A 22974-nucleotide genomic window follows, 5' to 3' on the forward strand; every position below is an offset into this window, starting at 1 on the left:
AACTGCTGAAGCGTCTTAACAAATCTCTGTTTGCAATGCGAATTTTGTCAGACATAGGGGATATAAAAATGAAAAAGCTGGCATACTATGGTTACTTTCATTCCATAATGTCATATGGGATTATTTTTTGGGGTAATTCATCAAGCCAAGCTAAAGTTTTCCGGGCACAAATACGTGCAGTAAGAGTTATATGTGGTGTGAACTGAAGAACATCCTACAGAAGCCTGTTTAGGGATCTAGGGATACTAACTACAGCTTCCCAATATATTTATTCCTTAATGAAATTTGTCATTAAAAATACATCACTTTTTCAAACCAACAGCTCAATTCATGGAATCAATACTTGAAATAAGAATAATCTTCACAAGGATTTAAAGTCACTTAGTCTGGTACAAAAAGGTGTGCATTATTCAGGTACACACATTTTCAATAACTTTCCAGCAGCCATAAAAAGCTTACCAACCAATGAAATTCAGTTTAAGAGAAGCCTAATGGATTTATTGGTGGCCAACTCCTTCTATTCCATTGATGAATTTCTTAGTAAAACCAACTGATTTGTATATAAGTACAACATAACTTCTGCACCATTTCAGTGCAGTAATGTGTTCATTGTAAATAAGTATTACAGTAGTTGTATTACATGTTTATTACTTTATAAATAAATAAAAACTTTTTTATTTTAAATTCAGTGCATTAGTATTTGTAAAATGACTCTTAGTGTTCATTAAAAATGACGATCATTCCACTTGGGACCTGTGGAATGGTACATTAGCTTACTTGTTTTGGTTGTAAGTATTTGTCGTGTATTGTTGTTTTTCTGACATGTTCCACAACCTGGAGGACCTCCTCACTACGGATCAATTGGAATGAAAGTAAATCTAATCTAATCTACTTAAATAATGAGTAGAGCAGGTCATGAATGTCAATATACTAACATGGAATCAATACTAGAAATAAGAATAATCTTCACAAGGATTTAAAGTCACTTAGTCTTGTACAAAAAAGTGTGCATTATTCAGGAACACACATTTTCAATAACTTGCCAGCAGCCATAAAAAGCTTAACAACCAATGAAATTCAGTTTAAGAGAAGCCTAAAGGATTTATTGGTGGCCAACTCCTTCTACTCGATTGATGAATTTCTCAGTAAAACCAACTGATATATATATATATATATATATATATATATATATATATATATATATATATATATATATATATATAAAATCTAACTTCTGCACCATTTCAGTGCAGTAATGTGTTCATTGTAAATAAGTATGATAGTAGTTGTATTACATGTTTATTACCTTATAAATAAATAAAAAACTTTCTCATTTTAAATTCAGTGCATCAGTACTTATAAAATGACTTTCATATAGTGTTCATTAAAAAATGACGATCATTCCACTTGGGACCTGTGGAATGGTACATTAGCTTATTTGTTTTAGTTGTAAATATTTGTCATGTATTGTTGTTTCTCTGACATGTTCCACATCCTGGAGGACCTCCTCACTACGGATCAATTGGAATGAAAGTAAATCTAATATAATCTAATCTAGAGCCAAGTTTTTCAAGAAAATCCTCCTTTTATGTGATTTTCCATTGTGATATTCAGTATGTTGTTTTGTGAGTAGACAGAAAGCAGTTACAGCTGCTACATCCATTACATTAGCCCACAATACAAACAGCCATCTCCTTCCCTGCCTTTTGCAAATGTATGTACATACCATCTGATCAAGAGAATCAACACCCTAGATTTTGTTTTGTCATAAAATAGAATTATTTCTGGCTTCTTCTTTTTATGAGTCTCATCAAATGTGGCATCATGAAGCATGGAACATAGTAGCACAACACTCTTATTCTTCTTCGGTATGTAGATCACAATAGTCAAATCATCTCTGAATATTAATGTTGAAGACAAAACCTCTCGTGTCTTACACGGGTTCATTTTAGGTGGAATTTGTGGTTTGTTATGGCGAAGAGTGCCGACTGCTGTAATTTTATCCTTCAATAAATCTTGAAACAGGGAAATACTGGTAAAGTTTCCTCTGAGCGACTTTGCCTGAGTCTTCACCACATGAACTGCAAATTAGCTTCACGAGGGCGATCTGGAGTTTTTCGTGATTACGCTAGCTCATCTATAGCATATGATGTCAAAGAATCGCAGAACCAGAACATCTCTATTCCATATTTTCCTGGTTTGCTTAGAATAAGCTGTAGAAATTTACAATTCCTTGTGAAAAACACTAGCTGTCCATCTATTGTGCAGCGCTCTCCAGAATGAAACCTTTGCCTGCAGTTGCTTATGAATAGTTCCCACACATTGCGAAAAGCTGACATATTATCATCTTGCCTCCTTGCTTGTCAAGTATGTTATCATCGAACCTTATGGCTCTCCTTATTTCTTCAAACCTGTTTATAGACAAATTTGTCATATGAACAGTGTTGCCAGAAAAGTTGGTAAATAATTCCCCTATAGGAACATAAGCTAAGTAACTGCCAGCTAATAGGAGAATTCCAAAAAATGCATTCAGTTCCTCGTTTGTGACATTACGCCATGTTTGACCTTTTATAGCTGCTGATCATCGTCTTTCATCCACAATCTTATTTGTGATGAAGTAACTCCCAGCATGTTTTGATATTTGTGTGTGACTTCCCCTGACACGACTTGGAGAAATTTTCATTATTATTATGCATAAGCTTTCTGCCAGAAGGAGGTGGTGCTTTGCTGCAGTGAGTCCCTCAATAGGAAAGGGAAGGGTAAACTGGTAGGGTTGTTAGCGAAATCCACTAGTACTCATGGATGTACCTCTTTTTTAGACTAATATCAGTGTCCAATGAGAAGTTAAGGCAGGCAGGTGCTAAAGAGGTCCAAAACTCACAAAATTCTCACAAGAGGTAAGTAATTAATAATGTCACCATATTTAACCAAAATATTGGTGGATTAAAGAAAAAAGTAGATTCTCACAAAAGTAAAGTAAAAAATAAAGTAGATGAGCTCCTGGTTTGTTTAGATGACATTGAATCTGATAATGTAATAGATATACTATGCCTGTCTGAGCATCACATTGTGTCTGATCTGGAAAAGGTATATATCAGTGGTTATAAACTAGCTGCACATATGAGTAGAGAGAATAAGGTGAGAGGAGGAGTTGCCATATATGTCAAAAGTTATCACTGTGTAAAAAGCTTAGATACAAAAATGTTTTGTCTAGCGCAACTTATAAAAGCTCATGCCTGTCAACTTAAAGTGAAGGAGGGTTCTTTTATAATTGTAACAGTATGTAGGTCCCCTTCAAGAAACTTTCATGTATTCCTGGAAAACTTGCATGCCTTGTTGTGCTATCTGTCAGATAGGGGAAAGCAAATTATTATTTGTGGAGACTTCAATGTTGATTCACTGAAAGAGTATAATAGGAAGAATGACCTGGAAGTCTTGCTCGGTTCTATCAATTTGACATCTGTCATTAATTTTCCTACTCGGGTAGTAAAGGACAGCAGCACATTGATAGATAACACTTTTATAGACCAAGATAAGTTTAAGAACATAAATTCTTGTCCTGTTGAGAATGGCCTTTCTGATCATGGTGCTCAGCTAGTTACAGTATATGACATAGCTCCATTCAGTAATTCTAAACTACCTTCCAAAGTTGTGCATTCAATTAATGACTCAACAATTAGAAATTTCAGAGAAAATCTTCAGCAGTTAGACTAGGATGAGGTGTACAAGAAACCTGATGCTAATTTAAAATATAACTTATTTCATGATACACTTGTAAGAGAATTTGAAAACTGTTTCCCCAAGAAAGTACTTAAATCTAATTATAAGAAACCATGCAAAAAAAACCTTGGCTTACTAAAGGAATAAAAATATCTTGTAACCACAAAAGGGAACTGTATCTAACAACAAGAAAGAGCAATGGCTCAGAAACAGCCAAATATTATAAAAACTACTGTGCTACATTAAGAAAGGTTATTAAAAAGTCCAGAAGCAGTTGCATCATGTCTGAGATTAATACCTCAGATAACAAAATCAAAACAATTTGGAATATTATTACAAGGGAGACAGGGCAACCAAGTGTACACGATGATTGGCATTACCATCAAAGCGAATAGAAACTTGACAAACAACAAGCCACAAATCGAAAACATTTTGAATAAACATTTTTTAAATGTTGTAGAGAAAATGGGATCCAAATGTTCATCAGAAGAAGCAAGGCAGTTAATGGAAGAGGCCTCACCCACACCAGTTGATACAATTGAAATTCCACCCACCTCTCCTTCTGAAATTAGGAAGATAATAAACTCTCTCAAGAATAAAAGCTCACATGGAATTGATGGCATTTCCAGCAGGATAATAAAAGCTTGTTCCCAAGAAATAAGTGGGATTCTTAGCCACATACGTAATAGCTCTCTGAAGCAGGGTATTTTCCCAGATACACTGAAGTATGCCATTATTAACCACCACATAAAAAAAGGGGGACACGTTTGATGTCAACAACTACTGCCCAATCTCTCTTCTGACTGCCTTATCCAAAATTCTTGAAAAAGTAGTGTATCGTAGAGTAGCTTCACACCTTTGTAAAAATAAAGTTTTAACAACATGTCATTTTGGTTTCCAGAAGGGGTTTTCAACGGAAAATGCTATATATACTTTCACTAATGAAATATTAACTGCTGTGAGTAACCGGAAGTCACCCGTTGGGATTTTTTGTGATCTCTGAAAGGCTTTTGATTGTGTAAATCATGGAATACTTCTAGATAAGCTCAAGTACTGTGGTATGAATTTAAATCATTTGTTGAAATTAGCAGTTCACATAATATGCAAAAAACTAGTGATTTCTCAAACTGGGGAACAATCAAGAATGGGGTGCCACAAGGCTCGGTCTTGGGTCCTCAGCTGTTGTTAATATATATTAATGATTTGCCATTCTATATTCATGAAGATGCAAAGCTGGTACTTTTTGCCGATTATACAAGTATAGCTATCACACCCAAAAGACATGACTTAACTGGTGAAATTGCAAACGATGATTTTGAGAAAATCATTAAGTGGTTTCCTGGAAATAGGCTCTCATTAAACTTTGATAAAACACAGTATATACAGTTCCACACGGGAAATGGAATGACACCATTAATAAATATAGACTTCGAACAGAAATCGGTAGCTAAGGTAGAATATTCAAAATTTCTAGCTGTATGCATTGATGAGGGGTTGAACTGGAAAAAACACACTGAGGATATGCTGAAACGTTTGAGTACAGCTACTTATGCTATTAGTATCATTGCAAATTTTGGCGATATACATCTCAGTAAATTAGCTAACTACGCCTATTTTCATTCTCTGCTTTCGTATGGCATCATATTCTGGGGTAACTCATCATTGAGTAAAAGAGTGTTCATTACACAAAAGCGTGTAATCAGAATAATTGCTGGAGCTTGTAACACTAACCACTATACCTATAATAATTTTTTTTTCTTTCTTTATGAATTTAGATAAATTTTTCTTTCTGAATTTATGTAAAGTAATATAAATAATGTTTTGAATTTCTTTTTCTTTTCGTGTCATGTTAAAGAAACTGTTAACAACTTTTGAAATGAATGTTATTATTTATGTTAGATTTCAAGCAATTTGATAACCAAAGGAAAGTGTATTTAATGTTAAAACTATTGTATGGTGTGAAAATTGTAATTTATACACTTGGTCCATACGTAGGTAATGCATTAGGATATGTGTAGTAGAAAACCTGTGGTGAATTCCCTACCTGTAGGGGAGCGGGAAAAGGTGGATGCAGGCGAGCGCGGGAAAACGCACACTGGCGCGGTTCGGCACAACGGGCTCAGTATTACAGTCGGAGTTGGGCATCGGTCAGAGGAACATGTACTGTACCGAGGAGGCTATCTAGGAAAAGTGGATTCCATTGAGCCTCGGATGAGCCGATTCCGACGACTACTTGGCATGGCTATTTCCTCAGGCACAAAATTGGAAAGATTACGACGCCAAGAAGAATGAAAGTGCCGAGACTGTGAGAGCCTTAGCCGTGCTTGTATGTGTGCTGTGCAGCCCGCTATCTCGCTGCCCGCCATCCGCCGCACCGACGTGCACAGGTCAAACAGTTATTTCATCTTTAGAAGTGTATCTGTGTGGACCAGTGTCGAAACTGTTTTGACTGTTCAATAATAACGTGACTTTTATCAGAATTGCCTTAGCCGTTACTTATCCTTATCACTGACCTAGATAGGGTCCTTACCACATATTGTGCAACCCGAGTATCCCGAACTGAAAGTTCAAAGATAGTATTAACGAGAATTATCAGTAGACAAAGCTATGCTATAAAGCAGTTTAAATGTAGGTATGGTAAAGTAAATGTTAGTAAAGAACAACAGTGTGATTAAATTGAAAGATAAATTTTGAATTGAGCTAGCGATGTTATTTAATTAATGTGTGACTGAAATAATGATAACTAATTAATTCAAAAATAAGACTAAAGAGCAGTTATCCACAGATTGATAATTTTGAGTGTTAATTTACCTTCAGGACTTACTAGTTTCAATATAACAACTATAACAGTTTCAGGGCCCCCCCCTTCTCTTGCCCATTCTTTCACATCTTGAAGTGTACTGATCAGATTTGAACAGTAAAATTAATTTCTATATCAAACACTAAGTGTATTAGTGTTTTTCCAATTTTAATAGTGACATTGTATGTATGCTGTCAAAATTGCTAATTCTAGGGTAATCTATGCCCGATTTCAGTCTGACCAGTATACACAATGCAGTTCGTAGTAATCATTGCTGTGTGGTGTGGTGTAAATTTAACTCGTCCAAACTAGTACAAAAGGAGAGAACATTAGTTCAGTAGATTCTTTCTGGTTCCTAACTTTGTCTTATAACGCAACAGTATTACGTGTTGTTATGCTTGTACATGCACACACTTGTACAGGGAAAAACTCATTCAATGCCTAATTAGGCTGGCGACCGAATTATTAATCATTGGTAATATCTACTGTGTGTACTTCTTGTCCATGCGAACGCGTAATTGTATTTTACATTTGCTTGACGCATCACTGTAGTTACTAACTGAATGTAGGTTCGATCTTGCTTCCATTAGGTACACGCGGTCATTTTATGTACTAAATCCTTGTTTACAAGGTGAAGCCTGTGAACTTATTACAGTACAGGCTTTATTGAGCTAACGCACGTCCGACAGGGCGGTAGTGTTACAAGTGGCTTCCCGGTGACAGGACATCCAGTGTTGTTGGTTACAAATTAAAGTAAAGACCGAACAGTGGATGTTCAGTGGCTCGAACAGCAATACAGTTCAGCAAATTAAACCGCAGTGTAAGTCAAGTATAATAGTGTGGTGTAATTGGCATTCAATATGGACAGGAACGTAGACAGGGTAGATGTGCCGAGCGAAATGGAGAAAGCGGCTGGCAGTAGCAGGAGTTTACGCGGCCAGATAACAGATGGCATTAGCGGAAGAGAATTGGCGTACATACAATACCATGAACACGTCAATGAACAGATTGAAATATCGAGATCGTCTCGAACACAGCAAGGGACAAAACAGGAAGTAGAGGGTGACTTTGTAAAGGATAGTGGGTACGTGAACGAATCCACTGACATATTTGATTCACCACAGATAAAGAAAGAACCGAAAGAAATTTCTGAAGTAGAATCGGAACATACCGATTTTGTAGAACAAAACAGTGTAAAAATTTTAAGCATGAACGACTTATTTGAACAATTAACCAGACAAATTGCAGGACAGACTGAGCAAATAAAAACACAGAGTGATCAGCTTCAAAGACAAGTCGGTAATCAGGTTGAGCAGCTTCAAAAACACGTTGATGAGCAGCTCAAAACACAGAATGAACAGCTTAAAACGCACGTTGACGAGCAACTTAAAACACAGGGCCATCAGATCAAAACACAAAACGAGCAGCTTAAAACACACATTGATCAAATTAGAGCACAGGTCAAAGATCAAGGAATTAGAATTAGTAAACAAATAGAGCAGGTAGAACAAAAAGTGGGAAATTTAAGTTCTGTGGTAAATAGTATGAAATTTGAAATTGACACCATTAACAAAAATATGGATACTATGCAGGAGGAAATTGGTAACATTAACAGTAGATTCGATGTTGAAATTCTCAACATCCAAGAGAAAGTAGAACCTCTGGTTGAAACTAAGGTAGACGAAAAAGTTTTCGGTCTTAAAACTGAGATCGTAAACGAATGTCAACATGGGATATCACAATTGAAAAAGGTAGTTGTAGACAATGAAAGAGATTTGGGTGAAAAAGTAACCGGATGTGTTCAAAATTGTACGAAAATTCAAGGCAAAATTTTCGATCTGGAGAGCAAAATAAAAGATAGGCCTGGTGTTGTCTGTAATGACACACCAATTACAAAGCTGTTAGAAGGCGAGGAACGCTTCGATCCAGCCAAGAAACATAACGGGTGGCATCCGTTAGATTTTATCAAAAATTGCGAGAGAATATTTCCTGAGCACTTGTCTGATCAGGAAAAGATAAACGTTGTAATTAGCGCTTTAGCAGGTGACGCTAAGCGCTGGGGAATCAATTTAAATACCGAACGAATGATGTTCGAAGAATTTAGGCAAAAATTTACGGAAGAATATTGGTCTGAACAAAAGCAGGACCATTTATGGCGCGAGTTCATCATGGCCAAACAGCATGATAATAGGGGCAGGAATTCTTTGAAAGATTTCTGCGAGTATTGGTACCGGAAATTGACGCATTTAAGAGGTAGAAAATCCGATTCGGAAATTATCTGGGAGCTATATAAAAAGCTTCCGGAGGATTCAAAGAGGTATGTAGGAAGCAATCATCGCAGCTTCCAAGCATTTCTCGAAAGAGTCGAAGACGAGGATCATTGGCGCGAAAGTCGTGCCAATTATCAAAATTTTGGCAACCATAATACCCGACACAATGACGAAAGAAATGACGGCGATGGATTTCGCGTCAATGTAGTACAGAGAGGAAGAGGCAGAGGAAGAGGCAGAGGAAATTATACAGGTCGCGATCGAGAGTATACCGCGCAAAACAATAACGACGCGGGAAACTAATTTCCGCGAACGTTGCGGGCCAAACGGAAGCGGACAATACATACCGGCCCCGATTTAAGGAAAAATACCGGACCGACCGTAATGTAATGAGACAGGTTAGAGACAGGCGTGAAGCGACGCAACGTTTTGTGGCGAGACAAGCGTCAGGTGCGAGCCAGCATGAGTCATATCGGCCGCACAGAATACTCCAGGTTAACAGGCGAGTGGAGCATCAGAGGGCAACGGCCCAGCCTAGCGGAACATCTGTTCAAAGAGAAGCCGCTAGCAATACGGCAGCAGTAGGTGCGAACGTAGCCGTAAGACATAATGAAAATTCTACGAGTGATAATTCCGTGGCAAAGGAAACAATAAATGAGACTGTGAGTACTCAGAGAGGTGCGGTTAGCAGTGTTTGCAAGGAGGTAGAAGGCGATAATGAATTAGCAGAAATAACGGATTGGCGTGTGCAGATCGACGATCTGTACAAGGGCCTAAAGCAATGTGAGTGGGAGGATTTTAAGAAGGAGTATGAGGCGACGAAATTAAATGGTGGAAAGAGAAATAGTAGGGACGTCCATAATGTGACGTGGCCCAACGTTGAAGAAGGAAGAATAAATAGCGCCGCGCAAAGTACGCGTGCTGCCAATAGGACGCAGATTAATAATAGGAAGGAGTTGGAGGATGAAATCCTCAGCATTGACGAAGAAATAACTTCTGCTAACAATCCGCCAATAGTACAAGCTGCTACCGAGAGGCACCGTGGAGAAGGGACAGATGATTACCTGAAAGTAATTAAAGTCCACGAGGATTACACCGAATATGAAGTCACAGTGGATGTGAATAAAGTTGAGGATGCGGCCGTTTTGCCAAAAGAGGAGATTGAATTAAAATCCAAGCCTGACGACAATACCGAGGAAGAACTTAGTGCCTGTCTCAGAAAAGCTTTTATGTTAGAACCTGAAAGCGATCCGGAATGGTCGGATTCCGACGATAGTTCAGATGATGAAACATACGCAAATACAGACAAAATTGAATATACTAACTTTCCCTGTTGTACAAGAGTAGCGTACTTAAATGAATCTGATGTTGAGGAAGAGAGTAGTGATGACTCTAGTGAAGATGAATTTTCAGGTGTAAAAGAAAGTGAATATACTTTTACTGAAAGAGGGTATGAGAAAATCAGTGAAAATAAAGGGGATGTAGTTAATTGCGATATTGTACCTAACAATGACGAAGTGTCAAAACAAAATCCAGACGTTGAAACAGAACAAAGAAAGAAAGAACCACCAGACGACTCAGAGTTTATTTCGCAAAGAGTTCAGGTAATTAATGACTTTGAACTCCCGGAACCAAAGAAGCCACCAGACCTATGTGAATGTTTTATGAACTGTAAAAGACTGCCATGTTAATAAAGAGACGAGCAGGGGCAGGATGCTGTATTTGTATATATTATTAAAATTATGCGTAACTTTATTATTACTGTAACTCAGTTTTATCTGAAAGTGAATTATTGTTTTGTTGAATTAGAACCTGGGGCAGATTCATATCGGATTTTGAGAATGTCATGAACACTTTACATCATGAAACTACAGGATTCCCACCGGAAGAAATTTTGTTAGGTAGAAGTAGTAAAAGTTTAATTGAAGAAAAACTAGAGTTTCCACCTTGTACAAGTTTGGGATTGAATCAAAAGTAAGAATTGGTAATAAAAAGGGCAAAGCAAAAAGCCGAATCTAGATCTAGAAGACACGATAAAAATCTAAAAGTTTCAAAATTTAAAATTGGAGATTATGTTCTTTTAAAAACCCACGAAAAATCTAGTGAACTAAACCATGAAATTTCAAAATTTAAATATATTTATAATGGACCATATATAATACAGAACATTCCACACGATAATGCTTACTACCTGATCTACCCTAAATCCAAAAGACCTTTAGGTGTAAGAAATATTGTGGACCTGAAACTGTATGTTCCCAGGAACGAATAAATGTGCTGTATCTTATGCTGAACCCAAGTTATTTGAAATGTAACTAATCTTTGTAAATGTCTGTATACCATTGAAAGTTTGCTAATGTAGTTATGTGAGTTTCAGATTACCAATTGTACTGTGACTATAAAAATGTATGGAAAAAAAGGACTGAAAAGAAAGGATAAGTGCTATTAGCCAGATAAAAGATGGAACTGTCGAAAATGAAAATGGGCGATGTATGAACCATAATATGAAGGACTGCCAAATACCATCGATGGAAAATTGTAAGTGTGATCCAGGGGATGTGACAATATGAAGTGTAATGGACTGCCCAAATCCGCATAATAGGCAGCAAATATGTATAGATAATTTTCTGAAAATTTTGTGTGTGTGTTTTGTTTAGTAAGTTAAGAAATGGACTGCTATTCAAAGCAAGCAGCGACCTATTATCTTATAGTGTATACGAAATATGCATTTGTTTTTGTAGTTAAATGTTTGTATTCCAGAATTTTAAATTATTTCTTTAAAAAAAATGATTAAATTCCTAATTTAGTAATGTTAGGATGGGAAGTTGGACTGTGCAAAAGGCACTTAAGTAAATAACGAGAAATTGGTCTTGATATGTTAAAATAGTGTAAACCTATATGCAGTGAGTGAAAGGAAATATGTAGTGTAAATCTTCTTGGACATTTACGTAAAGATTCAGAACCAGTGTATAATTGTTCAATTTAGTGTTCCCATAAAATTTAGACTTAAGAAAATTTTCTGGAAACAGAGGCATGTGTAACACTAACCACTATACCTATAATAGTTTTTTTTTCTTTCTTTATGAATTTAGATAAATTTTTCTTTCTGAATTTATGTAAAGTAATATAAATAATGTTTTGAATTTCTTTTTCTTTTCGTGTCATGTTAAAGAAACTGTTAACAACTTTTGAAATGAATGTTATTATTTATGTTAGATTTCAAGCAATTTGATAACCAAAGGAAAGTGTATTTAATGTTAAAACTATTGTATGATGTGAAAATTGTAATTTATACACTTGGTCCATACGTAGGTAATGCATTAGGATATGTGTAGTAGAAAACCTGTGGTGAATTCCCTACCTGTAGGGGAGCGGGAAAAGGTGGATGCAGGCAAGCGCGGGAAAACGCACACTGGCGCGGTTCGGCACAACGGGCTCAGTATTACAGTCGGAGTTGGGCATCGGTCAGAGGAACATGTACTGTACTGAGGAGGCTATCTAGGAAAAGTGGATTCCATTGAGCCTCGGATGGGCCGATTCCGACGACTACTTGGCATGGCTATTTCCTCAGGCACAAAATTGGAAAGATTACGACGCTAAGAAGAAGGAAAGTGCCGATGCAGTGAGAGCCTGAGCCGTGCTTGTATGTGTGCTGTGCAGCCCGCTATCTCGCTGCCCGCCATCCGCCGCACCGACGTGCACAGGTCAAACAGTTATTTCATCTTTAGAAGTGTATCTGTGTGGACCAGTGTCGAAACTGTTTTGACTGTTCAATAATAACGTGACTTTTATCAGAATTGCCTTAGCCGTTACTTATCCTTATCACTGACCTAGATAGGGTCCTTACCACATATTGTGCAACCCGAGTATCCCGAACTGAAAGTTCAAAGATAGTATTAACGAGAATTATCAGTAGACAAAGCTATGCTATAAAGCAGTTTAAATGTAGGTATGGTAAAGTAAATGTTAGTAAAGAACAACAGTGTGATTAAATTGAAAGATAAATTTTGAATTGAGCTAGCGATGTTATTTAATTAATGTGTGACTGAAATAATGATAACTAATTAATTCAAAAATAAGACTAAAGAGCAGTTATCCACAGATTGATAATTTTGAGTGTTAATTTACCTTCAGGACTTACTAGTTTCAATATAACAACTATAACAGTTTCAGGGCCCCCCCCTTCTCTTGCCCATTCTTTCACATCTTGAAGTGTACTGATCAGATTTGAACAGTAAAATTAATTTCTATATCAAACACTAAGTGTATTAGTGTTTTTCCAATTTTAATAGTGACATTGTATGTATGCTGTCAAAATTGCTAATTCTAGGGTAATCTATGCCCGATTTCAGTCTGACCAGTATACACAATGCAGTTCGTAGTAATCATTGCTGTGTGGTGTGGTGTAAATTTAACTCGTCCAAACTAGTACAAAAGGAGAGAACATTAGTTCAGTAGATTCTTTCTGGTTCCTAACTTTGTCTTATAACGCAACAGTATTACGTGTTGTTATGCTTGTACATGCACACACTTGTACAGGGAAAAACTCATTCAATGCCTAATTAGGCTGGCGACTGAATTATTAATCATTGGTAATATCTACTGTGTGTACTTCTTGTCCATGCGAACGCGTAATTGTATTTTACATTTGCTTGACGCATCACTGTAGTTACTAACTGAATGTAGGTTCGATCTTGCTTCCATTAGGTACACGCGGTCATTTTATGTACTAAATCCTTGTTTACAAGGTGAAGCCCGTGAACTTATTACAGTACAGGCTTTATTGAGCTAACGCACGTCCGACAGGGCGGTAGTGTTACAAGCTCATCCAAGATCATCCTGCAGACACTTATTTAAAGAGCTAGAGATTTTCACTGTAGCCTCACAATATATATATTCACTTATGAAATTTGTTATTAACCATCTGAACGAATTCAAAAGCAATAGCAGTTTACAAGGCTACAACACTAGGAGAAAGGATGATCTTCACTACTCAAGGTTAAATCTAACTTTGGCTCAGAAGGGGGTAAATTATACTGCCACTAAAATCTTTAGTCACTTACCTAATAGCATCAAAAGTCTGACAGACAGCCATATAGGATTTAAAAGGAAATTAAAAGAATTTCTTAATATCAACTCCTACTCATTAGATGAATTTTTGGATACAGTAAGAGGGTAATTTCCCCAACCCCCACAAAAAATTAAGTGTCATGTAATATTTTGTGTAATGTAATAACTTGTATAGACACCTTTTATTAACCTGATCTATGGATCAAGTACTAATCTAATCTTATCTAATCGCACCCAATAAGAAGTTTGCAGGCTGTTGTGTACTTCCTACATTGTTTGAATTTGTTGGCAGCTGTCTGTTGTCAGGCACACTTTTGCTAGTAAGCCCAGTTGATTTACATCAGAATATTCGTTACTATTTTCTTCAGATTCTGCACTGTATGAGAAAGATTTATATGCAGGATCAGTTTCATCTTCAAAAGCAATACTAGATTCAGATTCATCCAACCATTCAGAAATAATCATTGATACATTTGGAACATCTGCATTTACAGCAGAATTACATTCTCTCTTTCGAGATGTACTGGATGATTCCATACTGTAGGAAAAAAACGTACCTTGATTAGAAAGGGAGTCTAAATAATTACTTTGTCAGAGAATGAGAGAAGAAAGGAAAACAGAGAGAGTGACAAACACAATTATTTACATCAGTTATGAGAGCGACTTCTTTCACATCTGGGGTCAACTTCTACAATGAGTAGTAAGTTCATTACTGTTGTCACTAGATTCTGACTTGTGTAACAATTGCCAGAATAAAATTATCCGAGGTAGGCCTGAAAGGCCCCCTTCATGCAGTATTCACATAGCATTAAGAAAACACTGATTTCATAAAATCTTTGCAACATTAAATACAACTTAAATGTGTTTATAAATCGTAAACGCAGCCGGCCAGAGTGGCCGTGCGGTTCTAGGCGCTACAGTCTGGAACCGCATGACCGCCACGGTCGCAGGTTCGAATCCTGCCTCGGATATGAATATGTGCGATGTCCTTAGGTTAGTTAGGTTTAAGTAGTTCTAATTTCTACGGGACTGATGACCACAGATGTTAAGTCCCATAGTGCTCAGAGCCGTTTGAACCATTTTTTTGTCTCATCTCCCTTTTCCTGTCCCATTAACGGAAAGTTTGCGGGAAGAATGATTGTTGACAAGCATCCACGTTAGATTGAATCTCTCTAATTTTACGTTCATGGCCTTTTCTCGAGTTATACCCAGGAGGGCGTTTGACAAGTTCTAGGGGACTGATGACCTCAGCAGTTAAATCCCATAGTACTGAGAGACATCGTAAATGCAGTTTTAAGCATTACATAAGGATCCAATTTTATGTGGTTTTAATGTAATTAAGTGGGTGATTAACTAAATCCTGGGCTTGAAAGGCCAACATCATGCATACAAGGGTCAATAGCTGGACAGACAGACAGCAAAGTCATCCTCTATGGGTTGTGTTTTTGCTGACTGAGGTATGGAAACCGAAAAAGTCACTGAAAAAATACACTAAAAATATTGTTGGTTTTTGTTACATTCACACATTTTGTATGTTCCATTACATAGTAATACTTAAATTTCTACCACTTAAATATATTTAAGCGTATGGTAACAAGGTAAATGAACGCTATAATATGACTAAATGTAAATATTTTTGAAAAAAGGGATAAATATGATGTTGAAAAACTGTATGTGTGTTCAAAACTGAGGAGATAAACCTCAGATATGAGATGTATGTGCAAGTGCCACAAAAGGTTGGCAGAGATCACCTGCAATAGGATATAAAGTTATTGTCTTGATCTTGGCATATGTGATAACCTAAATGTGTGTAAAAATAATTAAACTGAATATTAACTATAAAAGAAATATTACTGAGAAAGGAAGTGGGGAGAAAAACCACAACTCTGGTACTCTCAGATATCTCCTTAACATTGTCATTATACCAAAAATGTCATTTAAATTTTTCTTGATTAATGATGTCTATGTTACCTGACGTTGTCATGGTGTATGGAAAGGTTTATTATTACCAGTGTCTAATTACTGTTTCAAAGTTGCAGGTTTTATGTTTTATACTGTTAATGCAATTTATACCAAAGATGTGACGAAATGATGAAAAAACCTGGAGATGATGGCAATAAACTGCTCAAATATTTGTTATTGGGCAACAGACCAAACCAACAAAAATGCCAATTAGTTCTGAAGCAGAGAACTACCTAAAATGCTACATGAACAATAGCCAAAGGACTTGCTCATATAGGGCAGGTATATAGATAATGAAGTAAGTACTACCAACTGTAGCAGGCAGTGAAGGACTTGCCATTATGGGGCAAGTGATTGATGGGTGTGCACGAACTGCCAAGATTAGTATTGGGCAGTGTATCTACCGAAAAAGTGTCCTGTTAATGGTCTTGTGCAAAATTGTGTTTATATGCCTAATTGCTTACATACAAAGACTGCCAAACCAATAATGAGCAGAATGTGAATAATGTAATGATTCTTTTGAAAATTTTTTTGTGTATATAGAAAAATGTGTTTAATTATTTATAACATGGACTGCTACTGCTGAGGCAGGCAGTGAAGTAAGTTACGTTTTTTGATCAATGTGTTATTGGTTGACTATTCTTATTGAAGTCAGTGAAAAGTTATTGTAAAATGTATATGGAATATTGTTCAAATAGTTGTAGATGTTTTTAGACTAGGTTTTCTAGTGTAACTTAAAATTTCGAACTGTCTTGTTTTAAAACACAGCAATGATAATTAAAGTTAGATTCTGAATATGGTAATGTGTTTATGCACAACAAACATTTTGGATTGCTATCAACGAAGAGCAGCTTTAAAATTGATAAGATTAAAAAAATATTTTTGTTTTTGCTAATTATGTTTTTGTAGATGTATATATATCTTTTTCTAGAATTGTATACCTATTTTACTAATGTGCAGATTATTTTGTATACAGCTTGTCTGTCAGTGATATAGCATATATGTTGACGAGACAGAAAATTTTAATGTATGCCCTGTGTAATGATGAAATTAGTTTCCTTAAACCAGTGTGAGAATGAAAATTTCTGTATAGGTCTTGTTTTCAAAATGTTTTGGAAGAAATGTATGAAATTTCTTAGTGTGTATTTTTCTCCTAACTGAAGTTGGATGGAATAATTTTTTTTTTTTGCCAAAACCACTTAGGTGTAATAGATGTTTCCTTGAAGTATCTCTTACGGGAAACCACAACGAAACATAGGGCATGTTTAACACCACATGTCAGACCCTACCTAACCCATTACTGATTCATTTTGCTTTTTGTTTATTCAAGATTATATCGTTGAGCTTTTGTAATTATTATTAATTCAATACTGTATAAAACATGTAAAATCTTTTCTCAGTTGAAAACTTTGATGTCTTTTAGATTGTAATATGTACAATATGAGCAAATGATATGTTTTGTATTTCTCATATTATCACTTTGGTTATCTTTAAAACTGAATAATTTTATTTAAATAATTTTGTGTAGAACTACCACTATGTGTAAACAATATGTTTTGTTTAAAGTGATTGCTTGCTGTTATGTAAACTGCTGACCTTCACTTAGGGTTCTTAGATATTTTGTATCTAAAAGGTGGTGTGGTTCCCTTTGGAAACGGAACTGTGTCACGTGCACAAGATGTGGTTGGCATGGATAGAAAGGTGGAACAAAGAGTCAGTCAGGGACAAGCTACCAAACTGTCAACTGGTCATGTAAAAGTTCTGTATTGTGCTGGTGCCGAGGGAGGCTTTTCGTGTCATTTTCCAATATGCCAAAGCCTTGGATGGAACTATTCTGGAATTGGTTTCTATCATCGCCACCAAGAAATGACAGAGTCCAACATTTCTACCTGCAGATCGAAACACCAACATGCACTCGCCACCACGTTGCGCAATCACTGTAACGAAACCAGGGAATTACAGAAATGTACAGTGAAGGATCATCACATGTGGATGATTTTTTTGTTTTCCATTATCAGGTAAACCAAAATACTATTTATGAAAACTTACCTTGATTTATCCTCTGTCACATTTCCAGTTAGGATCCTTCCCATGCTAAAGTGAATACTGAGTGTCCTTATTGAAAGAACATTAAAGCCCATTGTTTTACTAATTAATGCCTCATGAACATAGTGAAAAGAAAGTAAAAGTTAATGTAGCAAAAGAGTGAGCTGAAGAAAATAATGTTTGCTGAAAGTAATTTTGCAATTTAAAGTTTGTGAGCTTGCTAAAAAAAACTAAAGTGAAAAACAGAATTTTAAGTAATAAAGTATTACAAACAGGTATTATAACAGTTTGCTGTCAAATCAAAAATTAAAAGTTATTAAAACTGAGGCTTATAAAGTTTTGCTTAGTAAATGATCATATTGCTGTCTGTTGGAAATCGAAAAAGGTGAGTCAGTATCTTACAAATATGTCAATTTTGTGTCTCACTGCAGTAAAAGTTGAAAGTCGCAATTCTGGAAAGCTATACACTCATGCTTTCTAAGTACTTGTTTCTCTTGTGTATTGAAAGTGCATATTAATAGTGTAACAGGATACATAGTTTGTCCATTATGCTCGTGATAGATAACAATTAATAGAAGGACCACTATCTATGAAAACAGTAACTTCTTTTATTCAAAGGTTAGTGAGAAAGTGTTCACTCTAAATAGAAAAGTATTTAGCTGAGAAAGACTTAACCTGTACCCAGTTCATAATTTTGCAGTGAACATTATTTACAATTTGTTGTCATATAGGAAAATGTTTGAAAAGTAATACTGAATTTATGTTCAGTTCATGATTCTACAGTGAATATTAATAGTAATATTACTGAGACCATTCAGTTTGACTAAGCCCTGAAGATAATAGTGTGTATCGTTATCTGTTATATTTACTCATATAGTTTGTTCTGCTTGAACTGTCAGCTCCAACCTTAACATTAACATATGCAAATGCCAGAGTTCATTGTACTCTCGTGTGCCAAAGTATAGATTGTGTTGGTCCATTAAAGTTACTCATATCTAATTTCTTGAACAAGACTATTAATTATTCTCATGCCTAATTTTTTGAACAGTGTGTACAGGTAAAATTGTGTTTGTTACTGTTTAAATATTTACGTAGTCCTGACTTTCACTTCCTCTAAGCTACCTCTGTTAGGTACATCATGGTCAACACAACAAAATTACTTTCAGAGGGTAATACTGCTCTGTTGCTTTATACCATAATTGCTTCAACAAAATAGTTTTATTTTATGATCTGCCTCCAATGCGCTACGGTCGCAGGATCGAATCCTGCCTCGGGCATGGATGTGTGTGAAGTCCTTAGGTTAGGTAGGTTTAATTAGTTCTAAGTTCTAGGCGACTGATGACCTCAGAAGTTAAGTCGCAAAGTGCTCAGAGCCATTTGAACCATTTTTTTTTGCCTCCAACGTTAAGGTTATGGTATAGCAGTAGCGGATGTTAGTGTTATAAACTGAAACTGCTTTTTGCGTATATGCTGGCATGGAATGCGTGTTGCAATCAGCTGCTGGTTGCAGTTGCAGTACTCACTCTGGTTCATATTCCAAGCAGATGACATTGCATAAACCATTCAGCAGTGCTTGATAGTTACACTAGAGCTATCACTACGAATATTCCGAGCTTTAATTTTATGGGGGCTGCGATTGCACGAAATGATTCACTGAATAGCTCACTGCAATCGCTTGAACTGTGAACGCCTTTTTATTACAAAATAAAAAAATGGTATTAAGCCTCGAGGAAGTATTAGCATTTCACTCAGCAGAAAGTTGCAGTTTATTCAGGAAGACAGCTGTCATTTCACCAGTGTGCACCGAGAATCAGCACACAGTAATCGGCATGTGAATAACAGATCACTCTCTACGGTGCCTGTTGTATTCCACAATCTGAGGAATTACAATGGGCATTTCTTTATCAGGAAAACGTCTGAATAAGAGACAACATATGGCGATGAATAAATAAAATTAAATCCATGTCACATTTTCATTCTGCCTACCAATACCGAAAAATATAAACCTTTTACGAAACTTATTGCTGCACATGTTCGGAAATATAAATTTCAGATCTATCAGTTTGCTAAATTTCTTGATGTGCTACCTTGAAAAATGTAGATCTTACCTAATACCTGATAAACTCAAAATATTGAGAACATATTCTCCCGATGATAGAAAGCTGAATCTAGGTAATCAGAAGGGAGTTTTTCTGTATCAGTAAGTGAGCAACGAATCGTTTCTGCTGGAAGATCGCCTGCCATCAATCTAAAAGCTTAAGGGTTTATTTATAAGCAAAACGAATACAAAGGCCAAGTGCTGAAGAGCTGGCAGTGTATAGAATATACTGAAGTGTAAAACGTTTGGAGAATATTCCGATTCATATTTAAAAATTGGCATTCTACTCTTTTGAAAACTTTTACAGTTTTTCATTAAGAGCTATAAATTGGATCCAGTGCTTCGTATTACTTCACCTGCTCAGCATAGGGTGCTCTGCTTAAAAATTACAAAGGCAGTATTCAATACCAATATTGAACTACTCCAGTTTACTGAGCATTGCGTCATCGGCGGAACTGTGCATTATTCTTTGCAGACATGTAGACGCCAACAGATTCATGGTCGATTATAATGATAACATTGACGAATTTTACGTCATATATCTCCATATGGAAATGGAAGAGGATGTAAATGAAGATGAAATGGGAGATACGATACTGCGAGAAGAGTTTGACAGAGCACAGAAAGACCTGAGTCGAAACAAGGCCCCGGGAGTAGACAACATTCCATTAGAACTACTGACGGCCTTGGGAGAGCCAGTCCTGACAAAACTCTACCATCTGGTGAGCATGTGACGTAGAATGTGAAAGTTGCTGGATTTGGACGGGTTACTCCTGTAACTGAAATATCAGATCTGAAGATGGTTCGGAATGAACCGAAACCGGTCATATGAATAATAAAAAAAATTTTTTTTGCAGTCAAGACGGATTTTAAGTGACATTATAAAATCACTGATTGCTGTTATCCCATAAGACATTATGTCTGTTTTTGCCAATTTACTGCCTCTGCCCATACGTCTGCGCCCAATAACACAGTATGTGCACACTCAACAACAGACCAGTTTTCTTACTCAGTTGGCCACTCTACTGTTGTGCATAGAAATTTGTTTTCTCATGTATTATTCCATTTTTATTGAAATCATCTTCAAATTGCTTATTTATGAATTCGGTTCCATTGCAACCTCTCAAAACACTGATTTTATTTCCATTTTGTCTTTCAATCAGTCTCAGAAATTCCAAAAATGTTTGCTTATAAGAAAATGCATAATTCTGTATGAAGTGCTGGCATCCTTGAAAACTATGTACGAGATGACACCATCAAGAGACGGTTTTCTGATCTATCCACTCAAATCTGCACAAATAAATTCGCCAGGAACTTTTGATCTTGGTTCCAAATTTGAATTAACAGGTTTTCTCGTCATCTTTTCATACTCACATGACTGACACTAAAGATTTTCATGTTAACACATTTTCATACCAGGAGTTAAGTTGATGTCAGTCATATTCTTCAGACCTCTGAAATTGATGTGTTAAAATCTCTTGTGCCTGATCATTAATAATTGTGGACTGTTTTGAAGTTGCTTTCCATTCAGTTGAGTGTGAATCTACATGTAACTGGTCTCTTTGGGGAGTAATGTACATAAGACAAAGAGCTGCTGGAACTTTTCCAACGTGTCACAACAGCGAAAAAATTCATAGAATACATTAGAAGAAGTCACAAAATCATGTAATCCACAACCATGGAATGAATGAGCAAGGCTAGACAAGGTTAATTTCCTGTGTTGCCAGTTGACGTCAGTGTCACCCTCCCCTTACCTCCCACCATTATCAACGTTGAACATTCTTCCTGAACTCCATTTTTTGACTGAATCGAAAACAAGTGAATACACATTTGAAAACAATGCGCATTGGATTCACTTTTGTGCATCATCAGTGACATGTACAGTACTTACAAATAAATGTTTAGAGTGGATTCACTTTTGCGCATCGTCAGTGACATGTACAGTACTTACAAATCAAGTGTTTGCACTGGAGCGATGTGAGGAAACGACCATCAAAGCAGGAACCATATGTGCAATATAGTCACAATGGAGAACAGAAATGTAAAACTTGGTGTATAAAATATACAACTTAATGTCTCAATTTTAATGTAAACGTGAATGGATTTAGCGCACTAACACTGCACTTCAGCTCCAGCATTCCTCAGCATCAGTCCAAAACTGTGCAAGTATGTCAGTTGAAACTTTTTGGGGTTTCTCATTACAATTTAGCAGGAAATTTAAAATTACCGACTGTCAGCATAACTCAAAGGGAGGCAAGAATTTACACATTGTTTATTACCAAACAGGACCATTTTCGTTGATGACTGTTTGCATTTCAACATTTGCTTGGTTTCTGATATCTGCAATGACATGTGTAAATCAATTCAGGAATTTTATGGAAGTACATATAAGAAAGAAAATGACAATAAAATATGATTAATGAAATATAAAAGTACATACACTGGCAAATAGGATACTTGATAAATTCTGCTACCTAGTTTGTTATTGGGCAGAATACATGATCCTGAGAAAATAATTTTTATTTATTACAAAAGTGAATAAAAAAATAGGAGTGTAGGTAAGCTACCACAAACAGCATAGTGAACGGATTATTGTGGCCAAGATAGACACGAAACCCACGCCTACTACAGTAGTACAAGTTTATATGCCAACTAACTCTGCAGATGATGAAGAAATTGCTGAAATGTATGATGAGATAAAAGAAATTATTTAGATAGTGAAGGGAGACGAAAATTTAATAGTCATGGGTTACGGGAATTCGATAGTAGGAAAAGGAAGAGAAGGAAACGTAGTAGGTGAATATGGATTGGGGGTAATAAATGAAAGAGGAAGCCGCCTGGTAGAATTTTGCATAGAGCATAACTTAATCATAGCTAACACTTGGTTCAAGAATCATAAAAGAAAGTTGTATGCATGGAAGAAGCCTGGAAATACTGACAGGTTTCAGATAGATTATACAATGGTAAGACAGAGATTTAGAAACCAGGTTTTAAATTGTAAGACATTT

The sequence above is a fragment of the Schistocerca cancellata genome, chromosome 3 (genome assembly GCF_023864275.1).
Source record: "Schistocerca cancellata isolate TAMUIC-IGC-003103 chromosome 3, iqSchCanc2.1, whole genome shotgun sequence".
Taxonomy (NCBI): Eukaryota; Metazoa; Arthropoda; class Insecta; order Orthoptera; family Acrididae; genus Schistocerca; species Schistocerca cancellata.